Genomic DNA, 25,470 nt, shown 5'->3' with positions numbered 1-25,470 from the left:
CCATCTCCAGGGTAGCTCCCTGTAGCTGTTTACTACCTCCCAGTGGTGCCTAGGAGCAGTTGATTAAAAAGGAAAGAAGAATGCCACTTGGAATATAAGCAACAGGGGGTTTGAGGAAGAGCAGATATAATTATCTAGATTGGAATGTGACCAGGACAACCACACCATATATGCAAACTACTAAGATTAAAATAATTCCTTTTATTGATGGAGTAATCAGATTTGGAAAGGCAAAACGTAGGCAGGAGAGGTTTGGGAGTCTGACAGTTGTTTGAAAGACAAGCTAGTGTTTTTACGCTGCCAACATATGCATTTTAGAAACCTTTTTGGTCTTGTGTTTTTTGTCTCATTCACTTGTACTAATCCTCATGCTGTTTCTTGCTTTGGGCACAGAAGAAATCAGAAAAAATCCATTGAAAACTACTCTCCCAGCTATCTAGGGAATCTACTGTGTGATTTAAGGCACTAGCTATTTTCAAAGCTAAAATAACAGATAGCGCCTGTGGAATCAGAGAAGATGAAAAATTGGACCTTTGTCAGTGTGTGGAAGGGGTGTGTTTAAAAGTGTATTACCTCCTTCTGTCCCTAGTCCCACTCCATATTCCCCTACTGTTTTTCCTGGGAACACTTCCTAATAAATCACTTTAACACGAACCTTTTACCAAGGGCTGTTTCTGGGGAACACAGTCTAAGATAAATGGTAGGGATGATTCATAAATGAACTCTAGAACATAATGTTAAAAAAATCTAATTATTGAAAGTCCAATATACGTAAATATTCATCACAGGCCCTGGAGGGCTAATCATAAATAGAATAAATGAAAAAGAAGTAAATTAACAATAATTTACATTAAAAAACCCAAGAAAGAGCCACAATTGAAAACCATGATCAATTCAAGGTAATGTTACTAATATGTTGATAAGAAACCATAATTCTTGAAAACTGTAAAAATTCCAAAAATGTACATGTTTGTATGTACAGTAGGCATCTTATAACGTTGTCAAAGCATTGCGTATTGGCCAGGCCTCTTTATAGAAAACTGAATTAGAATTCTCAGTAAACTCTAATGTACCACTTGTATGAGCCCTTAATTAGTCACTTAGTATGTTACTAGTAATAGTCTGGATCGTATCTGAAAATGAAAGTCTGTGTAATTACACATACTTTCCTTTTAAGAATCAAAGAAAAGACTTCCATTTTTTAATCAGTTAATGTCTCTTTTTTCTTAAGAGAGTACTAAGGACTATCTATTGATAATCACTTATCATGTCTTCATATCTTTGTCCATAGAAATGACAGAAGAGGATTTACAAATGACTTTCAAGATGAATCCACAGTAATAACTACAGTACTAATAGCCACTATTTATTGCTCACCACTACTGTTTGTGATGTTCTGTACACATTGTTTCTGATCCTTACAACTGCCAAGTTGGGTAGATTTCATCAGGCCCATCATAAAAAATGGAAACATTGAGGTTTGTGGGCCTCAAATAACTTACCATAGGTCACACAAACAATGTGACCTGACCTTATGTTCATGCTTTTTCCATTAAAGCACACATATCATCTTTGGTATTTCACCAGTCAGTCCTGTATCCATGTCCAAAGAAGAAAGGAGAAAATATTGGCATTTATTTTCTAAGGGCTAAATTCTGGATTATGGTAATTTCTAGAGTTTTGCTAATCAATATATACTTTCCAGAAGCCACTCTTATGCTCCTTAAGGAAATTAATATAAAATTAAGCTGAACTAAGTAACATTCTCAAGCTTACAGCTTAGAGTTTAAAAAGAAATATCTGTTTAGTCTCTTGGCTGATGGTGATACAAAACATCAGCAGTGGACCTGAAGTGAGGTCCAGTGTTTATTCCTGCCATTCTACTTCAGGGAATAAGAAACAACATTCCAGGGTTCCTTGTGATTTGAAAGTATAAATGGAATTTCTGAGTCAGGAGTTTTCTCAGTGGTTGTTTCTGAAATAGGTTTCAAAAAAAACGAGCAATGAATATTCTAAAATCAGATGACAAGGGTGTCCAATCCCTTCTCCTCAGAGAATCTTTCCTAACCATCTAATAAAATATAACTCCCTGTGCCAGGACATTCTATACTCCATTACTCCATTTTATTTTTTCATAACCTTTAAAAACATCTAAGATTACCTTATTAGTTAATTAATTAATTATATAAATGTATATTTATTGAACACCCATTATGTATCAGGATCTGGGTATGTCCTAAGGAACTGGGCATACAGTATTGTACAAAACAGAGAAAATAACTGTATTCATGAGATGTGTACACCTATTAATTGTATGTCATCTCTTCCTTTTGTGGAGACTTTGTTATTTATAGCTCTGGACACATAATAGGTACTCAATAAATATTTGTTAAATTACTAGAAAAAGTATAAATCTGCAAACTTGCATGCAGTTATTTTTTAAAATAAGCTATTGAGTTAAAGTTGAGTCTCTCTTCCCTTCCATACCCTGCTCCCCATCAAAAACAAAGATAACTAGCCCTGGTCTTCTCTTATAAAGCATAATTTTATTGGAAATATTTATGAACTGGCCTCTCCATCCCCCTTACTTTAGATGCTTAAGAAAATATTGGAGGTTATGTAGGTATTTTAAGCATTGGATGGTTTGGACTAAATAACAATCTGAAAGTCCATGGTACCTGGAGTCGAGGACACTGGATGGTATAACGAAGAGGTCTCTAAATTTTATACAGATGACCTGAATTCAACTCCCAACCTTGGTGCATACTAATTGGTTGTTTTGTGGCAAGTCACTTAACTCCTCTGAGCCAAAGTTTAGCATCTGAAAAATGGGGATAAGCCTGACTGCTTAAGCTACTATACTGGTGACTGTAAGGAAAAAACTTAAGAGCTAGAAAAATATGAAGCTCTTATTAATGGTAAGAATAACACAAATGTAACTTAATGTCATGAGAAGCCATCTCTCGAATTCAGGAAGGTTCAGAATGCTGTCGGGTATACAACATAAATATAAACATAACCACTGAATCTAGCTTTACATGGAAACAAAACAGACTGCTGATCATATGGGGATTTAAAAGAAGGATGGTCTTAACCAAGAATATCTTTCCTTCTGGTGTGTCTTACTACCTGATATTCTACTAGTAGAAATGTTTCAATCCATTGTTACTGAATAATAAAACAAATGTAGACTCTGGACTAAAATGGTAGAATGAACACATAAAATTTTTTTCTTTGCAAATATCTTGCTAAAACTGTAGTAAAGAAATTTGTTCATATAGTAGCATCTTGGACATGGAATTGTTAAACCATCTTTGAGAAATGTACACCAGGACTTGTTCATTAGGTTGGCATCAGAGGGGCAGAAGGAAGTATAAAAGGGAGGGAAGTATGTGGATGTGTTCCTATTTATATTGTGGTGATAACCATTGATGTGTGTGCATCTCTTAGCTGTATTATAGGAATATATTGTTACGTAATTCAAGGGAAACATACCTCCTTGCTAATACTTTAATAGTTTAGCTCGGATAATGAATCCTCTTTAAAAAAAAAGAAATTTGTTTTATTACAAAGACATAAAAGGAGAGAAGTACTTCTGGAATAATGGAAGAATAGCCTGCCAAACCCCATTTCTACATAAAAGCAACAAGAACACTGGCAAAAATTGTCAAAATTAACTTTTTCAGAACTCTAGAAATTAACTCAAGGCTTGCAACAACCTAAGGAGCATTTATTCAAGGAAAAAAAAAAAGCTGGATATAAATAAGAACAGTGAACTTCGTGGCATTTTAACTTACCCTAATCCCATCATCCTTTCCCCAGCTCTGCATTAGCCTTGAAAACCAGCAGCCTTGGAACAACAATAGCTGTGAAAATCAGAAGACTTAGCAGTGAATGGTAGAAGCAGAAAAAGTGTGAACCTCCCAGAAAAGCCCATCCCTGGAGAACTGTCACTAGTTGACCTGGCTGGCAGCTCTCTGGCAAAACCCTATTCACTAAGCTTGTCTTTATTTGATCTGACTCACAGGTCCTTAAGTGAGGAAAGCCACATCTTCAGGGTATTTGTCAAAAACAACCAATGATAATTGTTTAACATTGCAGCTACCTGAGATGGCGATACCACTTGGGGCAAACATGAAGCTGACTAATACCCACAGAAGACTTTGAAAAGCTCCAATACATTCCTATGGATCTAGAAGGTTGTACACATGTGCAAGGTTGTGTGCATGACAGGAAAGATCTGAGGAGACCCCAATCTTTCACCTCTGGCTGACCTTGAGGCTCTGAACAAGGAGGAAGTGAAGACTAGGCTGAGTTGTATATAGTTGGAGCATTGAAGCTGTGCTCCAACATATGCACAGAAACCATCAGCAGTGCGTGGGAGACTTATTTGTTCAAGGCACTTAAAAAAAAATCTGCCCAATCATTAACTGACCACTAAGCTATCTGAGTAGAGACTTCAGTGACTGCACATGACAAAGAAGACAGACTTCACAGAATCAATCCAGGGAAGTCACTTTAAAACAAACCAACCACCCAGAAACAACAACAAACTATCATAACAATAAACCATAGGGAAACTCAATAAGATTAACAGTTAACTTCCCATCAGAGACCATGAAGACCAGAGGCTGTGGGATGACATTGTCAAAGCACTGAAAGAGAAAAGAATGCCAACCGAGAAATTCTATATTCAGCAAAACTGTCCTTCAAAAATAAAAGACAATTTAAGACATTCCCAGATAAACAAAATTGAGAGAATTTATCACTAGCAGACCTGCCCAATGATAAAAACTAATGGAAGTCCTTCAAGTTGAAGTGAAAAAACACTAGAGGGTTGGTGATGCTAAGATATCCTAAAGTGACAACGGTGCATCAGGCATTAAGCGCCACCATCTTGTTGATTAGAAAGGCACACTAAGAACAGAGTTTTGTTTTCTGATTATATATATTTTTAATCTAATGAAATCACTGGAGGATATTCTCTGAAAAAAAAAGGGGTACCCAAAGAAATAAATGAGTTCTAGGAAAAGGATAATCCAACTCGAAAAGATGTAGGAAAAAGAAGGTGAAGGAAATTCCCTGAGGATGACAGTTTCATAGCAGGCTTAGAAATCATTCTATCCAGAGAAAAAAAAAGGATGGAAATTACCATAAGAGTAGATGCCAAGAGTAAATTGAAATTATTAGATTTGTCAGTTTACCTGGAGTAAAAATTTATTTTATGAAAAAATATATTGAGAAGGTATTGGAAAGTGTAGGAAGAGCTGGTAATGTACATAAAAGAAAATAAACAAAAAGAAAAAAATACCTTGCCCAAAATATCTTGGTCCATTCTTCTATTCAATATCTCCATGTAAGCTTTCAATTTCTCTGATAAAATCCCAGTTGATATATTATTTGATATTAATGTTTGAAAATAATAGTCTGATGGGCATAAAATTTTTTTATTCTTCTAAATTCAAAGCTTTTTATCATTATCAAGTCAGGTCAACAGAAGTCCATACTACTGCACTACATTATCTTTGCAAAAATTTATTTAAGTGACGATTTTATTTAAGCCTTTAGAGCCTGGCCATCATAAGTTTCTCCATCTCTCTCTTTCTCTAGCTCTCTCTTTCTCTCTCATATCATTGCTCTATGAAGACATTTAGATAGGGGCTTGATTTTGCCTTTTTATCAAAGGCAGGAATACAGCTCCTGAGAAATCTTTGTTGTCTCATTCATCCATTGAAGAAATACTTTCTGAGCTTTGAATAGGTGTCAGATCCCCCACTAGATTACCAAGGTATGCATGTCAGTGTCTTTGGACTGCTAGGAAATCACAATTTATTCACTTTATCGTTAACAAAGAGCAAATACTGGTTTTTGAAATAGTCATATTTTTCAGGAGGCAAGAATTTATACTAATAATATTACCTATTAATACAATAAGAACAATAATGATAGAAACAGAGCTTTGAATTTCCCTGTAGACTCTGCATATTTTTAAAAGAAAGTCATTTACTGAAAATAGAATATTTACAAGTTCATATCATGTTATATTTTATAAAATAAATTTTAAATCCTATTGGTTAGTGCATCAGACCATGACCAAGGTTAAACCTGTGCAATTGCCATGCAGGTGGGCAAATTGCACATGCTGAAGGAAATAGACCATGTCAGATATCATCCTTGAAGTCTGTGTGGGCACCAGAAGCAGACTACAGTTGGCAGCAGAAGAAACCAATCAAATTCTCAGCTGCTCTGGCTCTGAGCCACTCTCTAACCTCTCTTCCCAGGGAGAAGAACCAGCCTCACCTCTGGTTTCAACTTTCCCAGGGAAGACTAAGAGGGGAAAATGCCAACTCTCTTTCCAAAGTGAGGAGAACAGCCAGAATAAGATCAGATATGGAAGGAAAAGCCCTAATATTCAAAGCCTCTTCTAGTACCAGTTTTCTTTTCACTTGCTCAGACTTTTCTAGAGCCTTGTGCTTACCATACAGGATAATGTTTGCTACACAAGACAAGTACTGGGATCTTTCTTCCAACAGATTCCTGAAAAGAAGGTGGGAAGCTATGATTTTCCCCTTGCACTCCCCTAAGCCATCGATCTTCACATCGATTTCATACTACCTGGGACTTTTGGCAAAACACAAACTCCCTTATTAATGGCCTAGTTTCTTGATGCAATATTCACCTTGAATGGTTTTATACTAGCACTTGGCCAGTAATTAAAGGAACCTAGAAAGGAGTGGGGGAAAAGTGGTGGGGCTGAGCTGGGGCAAGAATAGGGGATAAATCGTGTGATAAAAAACATCTGAAACACGTCCTCTTTACCTTCCCTTTCTTCCTCTTTGGTGGCTTCTATCAACCACCTTGGCCGCACCCTTCATTCCTTCCATAATCACCTCTCCAGGCTCAAAAAAGGGCCTGTGAGAGACTGATTTTCTAATCCTCTTCCAAAACAACCTATTAGGCTAAAACAAAATAAAGGATTCCTGGTTTCATATCTGATACAAGCTATCCTCTGAACAAACCCTGAAACACATCTCTTGTTAAACAAAAAATTAATTTTTATAAGGGGCATAGAAGAGCATGCTCTTGTTTATTTTCATCTAGCATAGTTCTGTGGGGATTTATATAATGATAATGATAACTGTTATTATTATTAAGCCTGAATTTAAATAAACTGAACCCCTAGTTAAATCATAAACTTTGGTTTGCTCCCCCTTTTTTGGTGTGGTTCATTTCAACCATATTAATATACTTTGATTTTAATATTTCCTTAGAAGTACAGCAGTGTTTTCTCTGTTGAATTATAAATCTAATTCTACCTACATTTTAATATTAGGGTGGTATCTTGACTATTCTAACATAACATTAAAATTTTTGTTAGGGAAACAGAGGAATGTTTTGGCAAGAATAAAAGTTTCTGGATCAGACAGATCTGTGAATCCTAGCTCAGTCACTCAATAGCTGGGTTACCTGGATCCAATTATTTATCCTCTCTCAGCCTCAGTTTCCTCTTCTGTAAAATGGGGGTAAAATCCACTAATTCCTGTGGTTGTTTTAAGGATGAGTTAAGAATGTAAAGTGGTATATCTCAGAAATAACTAATTTTCTTGTCAACTGCATTATTACGAACTTTCATCAAATCTTTAACCGTGGTCATTTTTAAGTCTTTTGTCATTTAGAGACAGTTCTGGGTGTACTCTGATGCTTTTGGAAATATGTTCCTATAAAAGGGTTTCATCTTCAGGAAATTCATGGAAAAGACTCTGACAAGTACAGGTTTCTGGTACCTGACTGTACTGCTGAACTGAATGAATAAGCATTTTCAGAACTCTAATGAAAAACTGATGAGCTCATAAAAGTGCTAACAAAAGATCAAGATGAAAAAAAAAATTAATTACATGGGACTGAGTGAACTGATGAGGATCAGTATAATTTTTGTGACTTTCTGTTTGAATTTAAAAAAAGAAAAAATCCCACAAGGACTCAGAGGCAAAGAATATACAAATCAATTTTCACTGCAAAGTAAAGGAGCTGTTACAGTGGAGGATTACTGGACTGAATGTCAATATTATGACATAGTATGAGTGTGTTTCATGTTTGGTAATTGCAATCATTGTTGCTTTTGTTGTGGTCATCCATGTACAATGCTTGGTGTCAGTCTATTTATCTCTTGTAAAAATAAAATAGAGTGTGTGTGGAAAAAAAAATTAATACACCTTATTTTTAAGAGTAATTTCAAGTTCATGGCAAAACTGAACAGAAAGTACAGAGCGTTTCCACATATTACTCCCTTGACCTCTCCCATCATAAATATTTTGCATCAATGTACATTTCCTACAATTTATGCACCAAATATCAATACATAAATTCCACAGTTTACAATACACTTGGTTTTGTGCACTCTTGTGGGATTTGGCAAAAGTATAAAAACCTGTGTCCACAATTTCAGTATCATACAGAGTAGTTTCATTGCCCTAAAAGTTGCTGTGCTCCACCTTCATCCTCTGCTCAAACAGTTGGAAATCACTCTTGGCTATTCTATAGTTTTGCCTTTTTCAAAATATGTTTGGAATTATACATTAGGTAGACTTTCAAGACTGTCTTTTTTCATTAGTAATGTGCATTTAAGGCCCTTCTAAATCTTTCCATGGCTTAATTGCTCATTCTTCATTTCACACAAAAATATTCCAGTGTATGGCTGTGCCTCTATTTATCCACTTACCTACTCAGGGACATCTTTTGTTTGCTTCTAAGTTTTGGAAATTATGAATAAAGCTGAAAATAAATACTTGTAAGCCGCAAAAAAAAAAAAAAAAAAAAGAATGTAAAGTGCTGTGTGTGATGCCTGGCCTATAGAATACTCAGTACAGGTTTATCCCCATTCTTTAAGCCCATTTCCCATGCTAAGTGCCCCACGGATGTGATGCCAACCCCTAATCAAGACATGGCTACAAAGATGTATGCAAAGAATCCGTAAAAGAAATACCAATTTAGTTAGAGACATATGTTTTGCACCAGCTAATTATAATTCAAGGCAAACTGTGTTCAGGCCTATGGTAAAGGCATATGAAAATTTATGGGAGCACTGAAGAAGGGGTACTCCAGGGAAGAGGGTTCTTGGAGGAGATGATAGAAGAGGCAATAGCTGAACTGAGACTTTGAGGATGGATGACTTTTGGCATGTAGAAAAAGATATTGGAAGTGGATTCCATGAAAAGGGAGCAAGGCAACTACAAAGATGTAAAAGTGGGAAGTGCTGAGGGATGCAGAGCAACCCAAATACATGCAGTTTGGGCTGTGGGAAAGGAAGTGAGACTGTCAGGATGTACTGAGGCCAGAATGGGAAAGACCTTGAATTCAATCCTAAGGATATATCCAAGTATAGACAATGAGGAGAAATGAAATTTAAAAAACAATCATGAACGAACACTAGAGCATTCTTATGGAAGTAAAAGCTCCCAAACAAGTGTAGGGTTATAGCTATAGAACTTAGCATCAAGCAACTGCCCCTTTTATTCGATAGTGGATAATACCAGCCTTCATGCTATTGGAACATACTCAGTCAATTAAGAAAAGCACTGATTGCCGGCTGCAAAATATCCCCATGGTGCCAAAATGTCTGTGGAGTGGGTGGGGAGGAGGAGGGAAGGTGTGATAATTAAAAGAATTGTTACTTGCAATGTCACAGGAGCCAATGTGTTAACTCTGCCTGCTGGAAGCCAGACTGCTCCCAGCTGCCACGGGGAGGGAGGATGTGGCTTGATCCCTGGCACCACTCGTTGGGACAAGATGAATCACAAATGTGTTAATAGTGAGGTTCCATGTCATAATGTGCCAGATGGAGGTGGTTACATCTCTGATTGATTGCCTCCTGGCCAAGACAGGGGTTTTCCAGAAGGCGAATGTCTCCAAATTGGTGTTGGAGCTCTAGGGATCAGCAGGTCTTTATTTTGGTCAATGTGGACCTGACATTCTTGACTTTATGAAGTGTGGCTTCCCCAAGACACAGGCAGCCAGAAACAGTACGTGGATGAGGAAAGATGTGATGAGGGTGTGATATATGGAAGAAAGTTTTGCGCTGGACTAAGCGGGGCTGTTAGTGAATCTATGTATGCACTGGAAATAAGGGGCTGGAGTGGGGGTGAGGAGATGCACTAGACACCCTGCCCGTGAATGAATTCAATAAATAGAGAGAGGAAAGGAAAGAAAAAGAAGAGAAAGAGCAGGGAGGAAATGCTTCCCAGCCTCAGACACCAAATCCCCACAGCAGATGAACCCGGATGTCAGGCTGAGGCCACCAGGCAGAACTACAGAGCAGAGTAATGCTGGGTGACCTTCCCGCCTGTTCCGTTCCTTTCCATTCACCCCAACTATAACCACCCAGCCCTTTGTTGTTGTTGATTTTTCTCCCCAGTGCAAGCTTCCGACTATAAACAGCCAACTACAAGGGCAATAACTGTGGCATCCTACTGGGAGCTAACGCAGCCTCTCGTGCAGGCGCTGGGTCCTAATACGGGACAGTGAATAAAGCTTCATTACAGAACAATGGAGTTAGCTGCCAGAGCCTACAGATTTGAATAAACAACAAATAAGCAACATCTGCTCCAGCATATGTGTATGGTAAAAAAAAAAGTCACAAAATAAAAGAATTTGTAAATGCCAAAAGCAACACGAAACTGGCAGTGCTACTGTAGAGTGAATTTTTAATTGCACATGCAAAGAGGCAGGCTGTGGGTATTAGTCTCACATATGTCTTGTTGCTGCCAACCTGGGAGTATAGATGAATTTAATTAAATAAGGATTATCCCTTCTCCCCAGTACAATTACTTATTTATAACAATGATAAAATTGCCTAATAAAAATTGTAATATCTCAAAAACAAGCCTAGAAAACACCCTGCTTTCTGTGTAAGTCATTCAGGGCTGTTTGAGTTTGAGTGTGTCTTTTAAAATTAAGTCTTTGCCTACTGCCAATGAAGAAAACAACAAACAGTAACCCTTATCATAAAGCCCGCTGCAGTTAAACAGCCAAAGATGGTATTATGGAGAAATATAAAGAAGACACAGAGCAGCATGGGAATTGGCTTTCGTGGGGTGTGCAGAAAATTAAGCAATTGGACTCAAATTGAGGCCAGGCGACTGAGCCAAGGGACAGAGCCACTGAGACCTGTGCTCCACCAGTGTATTGGTCCTAATCTGTCTTGTGAACAGGCAGTCTCAAGTGATCAGTTCCCTTCATTCTGGCTACCCTTTTCCCTGGGCACTAATTCCCCCAAAACAAATAACACTACCTAGGCCAAGCAAACAACCAAAGAGGTGGGCACTCCTGCCCCTCTTCTCATTGCCAATGGAGTCCATTTTTACCTTCAAGTTAGCAAATCACACCATCGGGGAGGTCAGTGGTAATAATCCAGGTATGAAGCCATAAACACCAAAGTAGATTCATGTGTAGGAGGTTATTATAGAAATCAGTATCTTCTGAGTCTCATGATCTAAGTTTGTTTTATATTTGAGAAATGTTGTTGTTTCAATAGACTTTCTGCACTAGGGTTTAAGGCAAGCGCTAAGAGCTCGTCACCACAGGGATTCTGTCAATGCCAATTTAGAAGGCAACAAGAAACAAAAGACAGTCAGGGGCTCTGAGATGTGTGGCCATGGGCAACCACACAATCTCTGTACATCAGTTTCCTCATCTGTGCAATGGGAATGATAATGATAGAATCCACCTCCAAGGGAGGATTCAATGAATTAATAGATGGAAAGTGTCTGGAAGTGTGCCTGACACAGAGCACTCAGATGTTGCCAATAAGTTAAAATGATGCTTTATCAAGGCACTTAAATCTGTACTTGGCTCTTTCCGGGATGTTAGCAGCTTTCAATTCATCTTTTGCTTTTTCCTCTTGACACTTACCACAATTGTACATTAATAATTAATTAGTTTCTCCTAAATCTTGTATGCTCCAAGAGACTAGGCTCTGTTTGGCTTCCATCTGTAACCCCAGCACCTAGAACAGGTTCTTGTATGTATAAGTGCTCATTGAATATTTGTTGAATGAATTAATTCAGTATGGAAGGAGGACAAGATCCTGGCTTGAATTTTGGTCCTTCCCTTGGCCAGCTGTGTAAACTTAGTCAAGTTAATTTATTGATGTCTCATCTCTAAAGAGGAAAGAATAGTGTGATCATTACATTAAGTAATATAATTAAAACTGCTTGGGACACTACAAATCTGTGTATTGATGTAAATTGTTAATTAACAAGGAAATGCTCCTTCATAATAATTGTAACTGATTGGAGTATAAAGTTCAGCAACAGATTTCACATATATTCTGATAAACCAGCTTCTGAGAGATGTTGCTGAAATGTGTGTAAAAGTGAAGTAAATTGTCTACATTACTTAGTACTAAATGCAACATGAATAAAATGAAGGAGCAGTTCACAGATTTGAAAGGTATGTACAAATTGGATAAATTCCTAATTTACAAATATTGAAATCTATGACAGTAAAACCATTAAAAAAACCATGCACTACATTTTAAGCTAGTCATTATACTCTGCCCATAATGCACTGTTGCAACATTAAATCACTACTGATGAATTAGAATTGGGAACTCTTTTGGCTAAGACAAGAGAAGCCCAGAAGGTGACATGACCAATGTGGGGAGGCAACATGTATGTATGGGATTCCCTGATGGGTCAGGCACTGTGCTAGGCTTACTGGGTAAATAGGACAAGATTCCTACTCCTAAAAGGAACACAGTTTGGCACAAGAGAGCCAGGTTACAGTTTTTCCAGTAAGTCCTGTGGAGGTGTCATTCACCAAGGGCAATAATAGCAAAAGGAAGTGGGTATAGGTAGAGAAAATAAAGGAGGAAGAATAGCAGGGACTACGGAATTTGTCTGCCTAACAAAGGAAATAGGCCATTTTTGGTGTTTTCTAAATTTGAATACCAGCCTCTTTGAAATAACAAAGAAAGAAGAAGAGAGAGGAAGAGGGAGAGGGAGAGGGAGAGAAAGAGAAGGGGAGGGGAGGGGAGGGAAGAGAAAGGAAGGGAAGGGAAAAATTGAGAGAGAATAAACGATTCTAGTTTAGTGGTAACTAAACTCTCTAGGAAGAAGACCAACCAGGAGATAGGATATAAAAGTTATCTCTTCAAAGTTCTCTAAGTCCCCAAATATATTCAAATTGTAAAAATTAACATTTAGGATTATCTTCATTGAATGATTATTCTGTGTAGACAAATTAGAAAATACAGATAAGCAAAAGGAGGAAAAACCAGATGTAATTCTATCATCTGGAGATTGCCATTGTTAATACTGTGATCTCTCCCTCTTTCTCTCTCTTGATTGATCAAAGGATTGATTTTTGTTGTTGTTGTTGGAGCGCTAAGGGTTAGAAACTTGTTTCAAACATTTTCATTTGTATTGTATAAAATGTAAGAAGGGGAAAGACAAAATATTACCTGAAACTCATCACCATGAGATGGTCACCAAACTATTACCTGTAGTTTATCTCATATGTAATTTTTATGTGTATTATATAGATTAAATATGTAATTTTATATAAGCAAATTCAGATATTTTTCTGTAGGAACATGAGTTTTATTTTGACTTGTTTTTATCTCCTAACTCTAAGTCTTTAACCACTGTGGCGTAAAATACCAGTTGTGTTCTCATTAATCACTGCATGATATGCAGCATTATTTATTTAAACAATCTTTTATGTTGGATATCTAGGCTAGTTCTGGTTTTTTTAAAATTTAATTTCTTTGATTGTTTTTATTTTTATTTTTCACACCTCTTTTATAACTGTTTTAGGATAACTTTCTAGAGGGTGTGCACAGCTCAGAAGGTAAACCATTTGCAATATTTCTGATACATGTTGTTATATTGCCTTTGGAAAACAATGTGTATCCTTGACAACATTAGATTATATGACTTCTTAACCCTCCATCAATTTAGTAACTCATTTGTCTATTTTAGTGTAACTTAAATTTATATTTCTTAGATTACTACTGAGGTTGAAATTTGCTTCATTTACATTATTTTGTTGAGTAAAATTCCTACTGATGCCTTTGGTTTTTGTTAAATTTTCTCACATTGGGAAATATTTCAAACACTAGAGGGTATAGAAAAATAAAACAACAAATACCTACTCCTTGAAACCTTCCACCAGCTCTGTTAAAGCGCAACATTTAGCCATAGTTACTTCAGTTTTTTTTTTTTAAAGGAAACACCACAGATACAGTAGAAGCCCTCGGTTTATCTTGTCCTGATACCATTTCCTCAGTCCTTTCCTTCCTTTCCAGTTAACCAGGATCCTGAATTTGGTGTTTACATTTTTCCTTGCATATTTTTGTGCTTTTACTTTAATAGGCATTAATACAGAGCAAATGTTGCTAATATTTGTGATATTTTCCCAAGTGGATAAATTAACTTGTTTATTATCACTGTTGTGTATTATTCTACTGTATGACTATATTATAATATCTTTAACGTTTCTGTTATTGATTTGATTGCCCTTAGGTTGTTTTAAGTTTTTCACTATTTCAGTGTTGCAAAAAAAATATTCTTATACCTCCATTCTTCTGCATATATGTGAATATCTCTCTAGGGCATATACTAAAAATGGAATGGCCGAATCAAAGAGTCTGTGTATCTTAAACTTTACTAGATTTTGCTAAACTGCTTTGAAACTGCTTTACAAAATGGTTGTACCAATTTATAATCTCACCAGTAGTGTAAGAGTTCTCCCCTTTCTCTATAGGCTTACTGGCATTTGGTAGTATCAAAATATAAAAATTTTGCCAATATTTTGGGTTTAAAATAGTATCTTATTTAAATTTACCTCCTTCTGATTATAATGGGATGCAGCATTTTTTCTTCTTTATTGGCCAACTTTTCTGTGAATTGTATATTTATATGTTTTGTCCATTTTTGTTTAGTCATTTGCCTTTTTTTCTATTTTCCTATCAGAATTTTTACTGAAGTTGTGTTGCACTTCTAGATTAATTGGTGAAAATTTAATTTTCAATAAATATACTGAGTCTTCATTTAGATATATTCCGAGGTACTTTTATAGGTTTATTGTTTTTGTTGAAATTCTGAAAGAAATCCTTTTTTTTTTTTCTGTTAATGTCTTCGTTTGGTTATTGCTGATGCATGGAAATAATACTGATTTTTGCATTTTGCTCTAGAATTCAACAAGCTTGCTAAACCTTATTATTCTACTAATATGTCTATCAATTCTCTTGAGATTTCTATGTAGACAGTCACCTTGCCTGCAAAGGTGAACAGTTTTTAAGTTTATACACTTCATACTTTCATGGTGCTGTCATTCTGCTTTGACTTTTAATTCAATGTTGAATAAAAGCAATGTTAGCAGGTTTTGTTCCTGGCTTAATGGAATTTCTTTAAGGTTTCTTTGCTAGGATTGATATTTGCTGTCAAGATTTGATAGATGCCCTTAGATTAAGAAACTTCCCTTCCATTGCAAAGAGTTTTTATTTCTTTGTTTTGATATTTAACCATTAATTACTTTTGCATTTTGTTACTTTCTTTTCTGCATATTTTGAGATTATTAAATGTTTTTTGAACTGTTAATGGATATGTTTTAAGTGATTTTACTGATGATGGTCTATCTTTAAATTTATGGGAAAACACTATTGCTCTTGTTAGATGTTTGATATGCAATAAATTTTATGTAGTTAAAAAATCATAATCCTGTCTTCTTTATGATGAAAATATACTTCCAGTTTGTCATTTACCTTTTCATTCTTTATGGTTGTTTTCACATGTAGGTTTTCAATTTTAGGTAGAAAAAGATCTATTAATTTGTTGTATTTTAAGTAAAGCTTTTAAAATCATTCTCTATTTCAAATGATATAAATATTCATCTATATTTACTTCTAGCCCTTTTGTAACTTGCTTTTTTTTTTTTGCATTCAGTTGTCTATCTTAAATGTCATTTATCTGAAATTTCTGTTGATAGAGTGAAATGTTTCATAAACATATACATCTTTTTCATAATCTATCAAGTCGATGTATCATTTATTTCCTTTCATAATTTATCATGGTAGTCAATGATAAATTATATCAGTTTTTCAATTGTTGAAACATTATGGAAATCTTGGAATAAAAGTGAGTTATCCAAGGATTAGTATTCTTTTATATTTTACTTTATTTAAGTCACCATTATTTAATTAAAATATTTTGCGTCTATATTCATAAGTGAAATTTATCAATTTTGTGAACCATTTTAGTAACATTTTGATATCAGGTTTTTAAAAACCTGTATGGAACTGGAAAGATTGATAAATGCTTACATTATCTGAAAAATTTATATAGAAAAAGCAATTGCTTCTCAAAACATTGAAAGAATCTGGTCACATAATTTTTTTTTTTGGTCGTTGTTGGTCACTGTTACTCTCAGAGGCATTTTTTTTTTTTTTTTTTAAACATCTTTATTGGAGTATAATTGCTTTACAATGGTGTGTTAGTTTCTGCTTTATAACAAAGTGAATCAGCTATACATATACATATATCCCCATATCTCCTCCCTCTTGCGTCTCCCTCCCACCCTCCTTATCCCACCCCTCTAGGTGGTCACAAAGCACCGAGCTGATCTCCCTGTGCTATGCAGCTTCTTACCACTAGCTATCTATTTTACATTTGGTAGTATATATAAGTCCATGCCACTCTCAGAGGCAGTTTTTGATAAACTTAATTTTTGCTTGTTTCTCCCTCTATGGTGTTAATTTACTTACCTATGTTTTTTGTTAATTTTATATATATGCATACGTAAATATAGGTAAATAATACCAATATATAATTTACTGATATAAATATTTATTTTTCTAAAATATCATCCATGTTAATTATCTCTGGTTTTAATCCCACTAGTAGTACTGGTGTTTCTTCATAATTTAAAAATGGGTTTGCATATTACACAATTTATTTTTTGAATCAGTGACCATGTGTCTTTCCTCTAATTTTATTTTGATTACTTAATTCTGTTTGTATGCATTTTTCTCTTTTATTTTTTGACAGTGTTGTCTTTTTCTTTTTTGTTTTTCATTTTTTCCCCCAAAAATGAAAGCTAGTACTTGGATTTTACTTATCAAATCACTTGTTTTCTGCTTCCCACATTATTCATTTCTACTTGTCTATTAATTGCTATCTTCTAATTATGTTTACTTTATTGTTTTTATGATTATTTCTTGAGACATGTGCTTAATTTTAGTTTTTACTTATTTGATTGTGAAAGCAATTAAGGCTATGAATTTGCCTCAGGTCAGTGCTTCTGTTCCAATTCTCCAGTTTTATATGAAATGTTCTCCATCATTATTCAAATGATCTGAATTTATAGTGTTAACTTTGCATTTTCTGCACTTTTCTATAAGATGGAGGACTCAGTCCCCAAGTCTTGGATTTGGTATTTTGCTTTGTTTGGAGGAGGAAAGTGTCTCTTATATTTTTTTTATTGAATTCAAACATTACTGCATTTATATCTATGGCAAAGTGGCCTATACATTATGTGTGAGTGTGTGTGCGTGTATAAGATATAAATGAAATAATCTTTGCATACAGTTTGTTAGATATTTTAATAAATATTCAAAGAACACCAGCAAAGAATACTTATTTCAATATTCTTCTATTAAAGGCATATTATCAATTATAATATTAATATCTTTTCTATCATATTTTATTATTTCATGCTTGACCTGTAAAAGATGAGAGGAATAATAAAATCTCCCAATTTGAGTGGAGATGTTGGTCAAAGGGTACAAAGTTGCAGTTATTCAGGATGAGTAAGTCTAGAGATCTAAGGTACTGCATGATGACTATAGTTGGTAATACTGTATTGAATATTAGAAATTTGCTAAGAGAGATTTTGGGTTCATTCATTACACACACACAAAAAGTTAACTATGTGAAGAGATGACATGTTAATTAGCTTGAGTAGTCATCATCATAGTAATTATTTCACTGTGTATATGTACATCAAATTATCACATTGTACACCTTAACATATATAATTTTGATTAAAACAAAATCTCCCATTTTCATTGTGTCAATTTCCTATAGTATCACAGAGTTTCTTTTGCTAAGTAGTGTTATGAAAATAACATATACACGTGGTAACATAATAAAAGATGCCAATTAATTAAAAACATGTGAGTTTCCCTTCTGTTAAGGTACTGCCATTAACAGTCCCTTATACATTCTTTCAGAAGCATCCTGCACATACTTTCCTCCCTCAATAGAAATATACCCTTTCAACACAAAGAGGTATGTACATAGACTCTTTTGCACGTATCTTTTTTCCCCTCCTTTAGCAGCTGTATATCTCATAGAGACCTTTCCGTGTCAACATATAAATATCTGCCTCATTTAAAAAAATAGATTTTAATGTCAGAATAGATGAATAGATTTTAACGTCAGAATGTACAATAATTATTTGAAGCAAACATATTTTTGGCACTTAGGCTGCCTCTAGTTGCTTGTTATTATAAACATTTTTATAGTAAAAAATCCTTGTGTGTACATTTGAGTCTATTGGTAGGTCAAGTTTCAGAACTATAATAGTTGCACTAAAGTTACATACATTTAAAATTGTGCAACATCAACAGATTATACTCCAAATAATTATGACAATTTAGCTTCCAACCAACACTGGGTGTTTGTTTTAAATTTTTATTATCACTGGGTATTACATAAATCTTTAAATATTTGCTAATATGGTAGGTGAAACACATGTTATCATTATTTACATTTGTATTTCTTTAGTTACAGGAGACATTGATCATGTTTTACCATTTTTATGGAGCTTGTATATTTCTTCCCTGGACTTTGTATCTATTTCCTTTCCTCATTAATCTAATAAGGTTTTGTTGTTGTTCTAATTGATTTCTAGAGGCTTTTTACAAATTCATAAAATCAGCCTTTATATATTAGATGTTAATTATTTGGTATGTAATGATTCATAATTTTTAAATCTTAAATGTGCTTTATAATTTTGATTAAATTTTTAAAGTCTTCTTTTTAATTTTTTTTACCTGGAAGTATACTTTATTAGATTTTAATATGATAAACCCTGATTAGTTTTTGTCTTTATTTCTCTTTTATCCTATTTCCAACCTTTCACAGTAGTTTGTTGTATAGAATTTAAGCAAATTATTATTGTAAATTTTATTTTTATCCCAAGTTACTTTGTAATATTTTGTTTCAAAAATTTTGACAATAATTAATTAAATTTGTATGTTTAGTGGGTTTTTACTTCAGTTCACTTTTTCCATACCCTATTTGAATTATTCTAGAGTACTTTTTTTTTTTTTCTTGCAGAATCTTAGTTCCCTGATCAGGGATTGAACCTAGGCAGTGACAGCTTGGAGTCCTAACCACTGGACTGCCAGGGAATTCCCAGGACTATGTTATTTTGAGTAACATCTTAATCAGTCAGGACATTGTCCTAGAAGGGTAGTGAAGGGAATACTTCATGAATCTTCCTTTGAGAATGACTTTAAGCTGCCCTTGCATATAGAAAAAATATGAATGGGTATAAAATCATTGGTTCACATTTTCCCACTTCTAAATTATGTGTACATCAGTTTACTCCCATCTGCCATTTACTGTTCCTAATGACATGTTGGAACGTTTTCACTTGTAAGTAATCTGTACTTTTCTGTCTGGAAATTTGTGGATTACCCCTTTCCCCACCTTATCATTGTATCTCATACATTTTACTCTGATATTTAGGTGTTCTCATTTCCTTCATGTACCTAGACTTAATGAAAACTATTTTTGTTGCAATATTTATTTATTTATAAAAGGTAAGATTTAGCTAATTTACACTGCTACTGCACTTCCTTTGTCCTTATATTTCTATCATCTATCTATCTATCTATTATCTGTCATCTATCTGAACATTTCTTACTTTCCCAGTCTATCTGCTTTAATCGTTATCTTGCCAACCTTCTATCTAAGGTAAAGACATTAGTGTACTGTGCTGAATGTTTTCTGTTTGCTCTCCAGATCTAGTCTTCTTTCTTCTCTACTCTATGTGTCCCTTATTGATCATATCAATGAGCTTCCTTGATCTCTGGCATCATCTTGGGTTTGGCCACTGGAGATTGGAGGATAGCGAGAGAAGGAGTTTTGCGTATTTATTTTCCCACCTGCCTCCCTGCTGGGTCATCCACAGCTTGGCTGCCTCACTCTACAAAAAGCCACAGCTTTCCGTACAGCTGTTCACCCCCTGGTTTCAGCCACTACTCCTTCCCCTGCCCCTGCAGTCCTAAGAGTGGTAATTTCTCCCTAATATTTCCAAACCTAGGATTTGGCACCATTCATTGCTGGGTTTAAACTTGCTCATACGTTTATGGAAACTACTTCTCAGTCACCCAGGGTGGGTGCCATCTGTTTTCTTTTTGGATGAAAGTCCCTGTTCTTTCCTCCACCTTTCTTCAAACTTTTCATCTACCACTTCCCAACAGCTATAATTCTACCTTCAAAATGTTTATGTGACCAGAATTAAGTCTCTGTGTTTGCCTATTTGTTGATTCTCGAAGCTGAAAACCAATCAACAGCGTTCACATTGTTATAGCTGTGTACATATGATTCAATGCAGAGTCTGCAGTTTGGTCAGGTGGCATTTCCTTTTCTTTATGCCCATTACCATCAAATGGTATTAGATACCATTAATTTTAAGATTTCTATTATTTATGTACCACTAAAAAAGGAAAAAACCCTCTGCCAATTAAATTATGACCTGCCATCAATTGTAAGATGTATCTTGATTTCAAGGAAAAATTGTTCATCTTATAATTGATGAAATACAGTGGTCAACTCTTCCCTTGCCCTCTTGACTTGTTCTTGAGCAGTTCTCAGCCTGGAGTCACAATCCATTTCACAGCCTGCATTATTTTTCTCATTCACCAACCACATGTCTTCCAACTGCAGAGGAGTCATTTCAAAGTTGTATGGTATAGTATTTAAGAGTACAGACTCTGGTGCTAGATGACCTGAATTTGAAACCTGGAACCACTTTCTACTATCTATGAGGCCATGGAAAGTTACTTAACCTCTCTGTGCTTCAGTTTCTTCATCTAATAATTAGAAATAATAATAGTGCCTAACTCAATGGTTTATTTTGAGGATTAAAAGGTGTAATGCACGTGAAGTACCCAGAACATGTGAAGTACCTGTCACACTGTGACTGTCCTTGTTAAATATAATGAAATTGCTCTGTGAGTGGTCTCCTTTAAATGCCCCTTACAGCTTGGGTCTCAAAGTAGCATCCCCAGTCCTCCTCCAAGTGGTAGTAGGGCACACAACAGGGCATTACTGTTCCCCAATTAAATATCTTCACCAGTCTTTTCTTTCTCTCTGCAACTTGTCCCCTCTTTAAATACACAATGAGCTCAAGAGTTGTGGAACTGAGTCCTACAATTTCCTTAGAAAAGTTGCATATACGGATTTGTCACATGTTGACTTTGTATCTGATATCTTTTTTAGAACCTCAGTCAAAACTAAGACGGGAAGAGTCCAACTCTAACCACCTGTTACGACTATGTAATATACTCCTTGGATCTGTCTTCCTTGACATTTTGTTTATTATATCCATTTCATTTTTCTACTTGATTCTTAAATAATTTCTCACACATGTCTCCTACTTTTTAAATTCAGTTATTTTTCTGCAGTATTCAATCTGTCACTTACTGCCTTCATTGTACATTTTTGAATTATAATTTAATTTTTCTATTAGCTTTTTGCTATACCTCTGATTGTTTTTACTTTTTTTTATACAGAAGGTTCTTATTAGTTATCTATTTTATACACATCAGTGTATACATGTCAATCCCTATCTCCCAATTCATCCCACCACCACCCCCCCCCGCTTTCTCCCCTTGGTGTCCAAACGTTTGTTCTCTACATCTATGTATCTATTCCTACCTTGCAAACTGGTTCATCTGTACTATTTTTCTAGATTCCACATATATGCATTAATATCTGATTTTTATTTTTCCCTTTCTGACTTACTTCACTCTGTATGACAGTTTCTAGATCCATCCACATCTCTACAAATGACCCAGTTTCGTTCCTTTTTATGGCTGAGTAATATTCCATTGTATATATGTACCACATCTTCTTTATCCATTTGTCTGTCGATGGGCATTGAGGTTGCTTCCATGACCTGGCTATTGTAAATAGCGCTGCGGTGAACATTGGGGTGCATGTGTCTTTTTGAATTACGGTTTTCTCTGGATATATGCCCAGTAGTGGGATTACTGGATCATATGTAATTCTATTTTCAGTTTTTAAAGGAACCATACTGTTCTCCATAGTGGCTGTATCGATTTACATTCCCACCAACAGTGCAAGAGGTTTCCCTTTTCTCCACACCCTCTCCAGCATTTGTTGTTTGTAGATTTTCTAATGATGCCCATCCTAATCGGTGTGAGGTGATACCTCATTGTAGTTTTGATTTGCATTTCTCTACTAATTAGTGATGTTGAGCAGCTTTTCATGTGCCTCTTGGCCATTTGTATGTCTTCTTTGGAGAAATGTCTATTTAGGTCTTCTGCCCATTTTTTTTTTTTAACATCTTTATTGGAGTATAATTGCTTTACAATTGTGTGTTAGTTTCTGCTTTATAACAAAGTGAATCAGCTATACATATACATATATCCCCATATCTCCTCCCTCTTGTGTGTCCCTCCCACCCTCCCTATCCCACCTCTCTAGGTGGTCACAAAGCACCGAGCTGATCTCCCTGTGCTATGCGGCTGCTTCCCACTAGCTATCTATTGATTTTTTAATGGTTGCTTTAAATCCTCAAAATTTCACAGTGTACTTTCTTTTTTAAAATTTTATTTATTTATTTATTTTTATTTTTATTTTTTGGCTGCATTGGGTCTTCGTTGCTGCACACGGGCTTTCTCTAGTTGCAGCGAGCGGGGGCTTCTCTTGTTGCAGAGCACGGGCTCTAGGTGCGCGGGCTTCAGTAGTTGTGGCACACAAGCTCAGTAGTTGTGGCTCGCGGGCTTAGTTGCTCCACGGCATGTGGGATCTTCCTGTACCAGGGATCGAACCTGTGTCCCCTGCATTGGCAGGTGGATTCTTAACCACTGTGCCACCAGGGAAGTCCCTCGTGGTGTACTTTAATATTGTACCATTTCACATAAGATGTAAAAACTTTGAGCTATATTGATCCATTTACCAACCTCCCCTTCCTCCATGCTGAAAATGTCATATGTATTACATTTATGTATGGTATAAACATCACAGTTCACTGTCTATCATTAGTCTGAAGAGCTTCCTTTAGCATTGTAAGTGCACTGTAGACCTATACTAACGAGTTATGGTCATAATTTCCAAATGAATCTAAGTTAACTCTCAGATTAGTCAAGGCATACCTTTCCTGTCACTATGATATCAGCAAACACAGAAAAATTACCACAGTATCTAGCAGTTCACAATTAGAGGCTATTCCAAGAAATGCCCACCAATAAAAGAATGACTACAAAGAATCATTTGGAATCCTCAGAAATGAATATTTTCAGTGAGATGAGAATTGTTATATGTTTCCTTCTTATATTTATATTCCCTCGTCATTCCAGTGATAATTTTTCAGTGATAAAGGGAGGATGGTGCATTTGTGGCCTTGGGTCCCCATCTTTCATAAGAAGAAATTTTGCTCAAATTCATTTAGGAAAATGCTTAAATACACTTTTTCTGCTAATATACAGAGTATTGTGCTTGAGTAGATGAAATAGTCTTTAAAATATCTTTAGGGCTTCCCTGGTGGCGCAGTGGTTAAGAATCTGCCTGCCAATGCAGGGGACACGGGTTCGAGCCCTGGTCTGGGAAGATCCCACACGCCGCGGAGCGACTAAGCCCGTGAGCCACAACTACTGAGCCTGCGCGTCTGGAGCCTGTGCTCCGCAACGGGAGAGGACACGACGGTGAGCGGCCCGCGCACCGCGATGAAGAGTGGCCCCGCTCGCCGCAACTGGAGGAAGCCCTTGCACAGACACAAAGACCCAACACAGCTAAAAATAAAAAAATAAATAAATAAATTTATAAAATATCTTTAAGTTTTAAAGGTATTTGAAGTGTTCATCACATGCCTTCATCTATTTGTATGTATATATGTAGCTTAAAACTACAATTCATTATTACTTCCATGGTTCTGTGGATTGATTCAGCTTAGCTATGTGGTTGTTGCTTGGATTCTCTCAGGCAGTTGCAGTCTGATGGCATCTGGGCTGGAGTCATTTGAAAGTTTGACCGAACTGGGTAACTAAGATGGTTTATTCACAGGTGAGCTCATTCAAGGCTGTCCCATCAGAGTGATCACATGTGGCATACCCACGTGTTGCACTTTTCACACAGAATGAGCTAAGGCTAGGTTCCCAGAAGGAATGTTCCAAGAGCAGGTATCTCAAGAAACAGGAAGCAGCCAGGTGGGTTAAAGGATAAGCTTGAAAGTGGCACAACATCATTTCTGCCATATCCTATTGGTCAAACAGTCCATGTGCTTTCATCTTTTGAGTAAAGTCATCTTTTGAACTTTGTGTAAACATTCATTCATTCATACGTGTATATATTTAATATGTACATATATAATTCATATATATGTAATCCATTCATATATATCAATCAAAGTAATAATTTTCCCTTTCCCTATTAATCAAACTAGTTTTACTTATTTTTTCTCAGTCCTATTTTTTCTTGGGTTAACAACACTGTTTTTGAAAGTAATAAAATCACATTTGCTTTACTATAATTCAGATTTTCTCCATTAGGCTAACCTTTACCCATCTTAATTTGTTCTATGAATTTGAGATTAAATGTAAATTAGTGCTTTTGCCTAACTTCCCAAATCATTTTTTGGAATGACTGGGGAGACTTACATGGTATCAGCAGACCTCTTAATTGAATGTCAAGGAAGGCAATTCCTATTGGCAAGGGGACCTCCAGCTTCACTGAGAAGCGTTCAATTAGATGGAAAACAGATGCTTATTTTTGTCTTATAAACCTCAGTGCAGGTTAGTGGTAATTACTTCGAAGAGCAGGATAACAATTTATGTAATCAGCAGGACCCTATAATTACTAATGCATAATTTCTAAACAGCGTTTAGCAAAATGAGGCCCATACATACACTTCGTAATGAAAAAACTGTGTTTGACACCACACTAAATTAAATTTTAAATTTGCATATTTTCTTCTAGGAAACACGCGAGCTTCATCTGCTTTATTTTGCTTCACTAACCCCTGTCTACTTTTAGCTCTTTTATAGGATCATGGAAATGCTGAATCACAATGATGGCTGAATGGCAGCGTAAGAACCAGTAGTGTAGAAAGACTTCTTTCTCTGTTTTCTAGGGTAATATAACACCAGTCTAAGATTTGGAATGTTACATCTAGGCAATTTGTTTCTACTGTGAGATTAATACGATGGTCATAGAA

At 35.7% G+C, this 25,470-nt stretch overlaps 1 protein-coding gene across 1 annotated transcript in view; it reads right to left on the bottom strand.

Annotated features, from left to right (window-relative positions):
• ITPRID1 (ITPR interacting domain containing 1) overlaps nucleotides 1-25,470 on the bottom strand; it is an 87,540-nt gene that overhangs the window by 21,598 nt on the left and 40,472 nt on the right.

Source organism: Eubalaena glacialis, chromosome 8, assembly GCF_028564815.1.
Source record: "Eubalaena glacialis isolate mEubGla1 chromosome 8, mEubGla1.1.hap2.+ XY, whole genome shotgun sequence".
NCBI classification, from domain to species: Eukaryota; Metazoa; Chordata; class Mammalia; order Artiodactyla; family Balaenidae; genus Eubalaena; species Eubalaena glacialis.
This window is presented reverse-complemented; position numbering and strand designations above follow the sequence as displayed.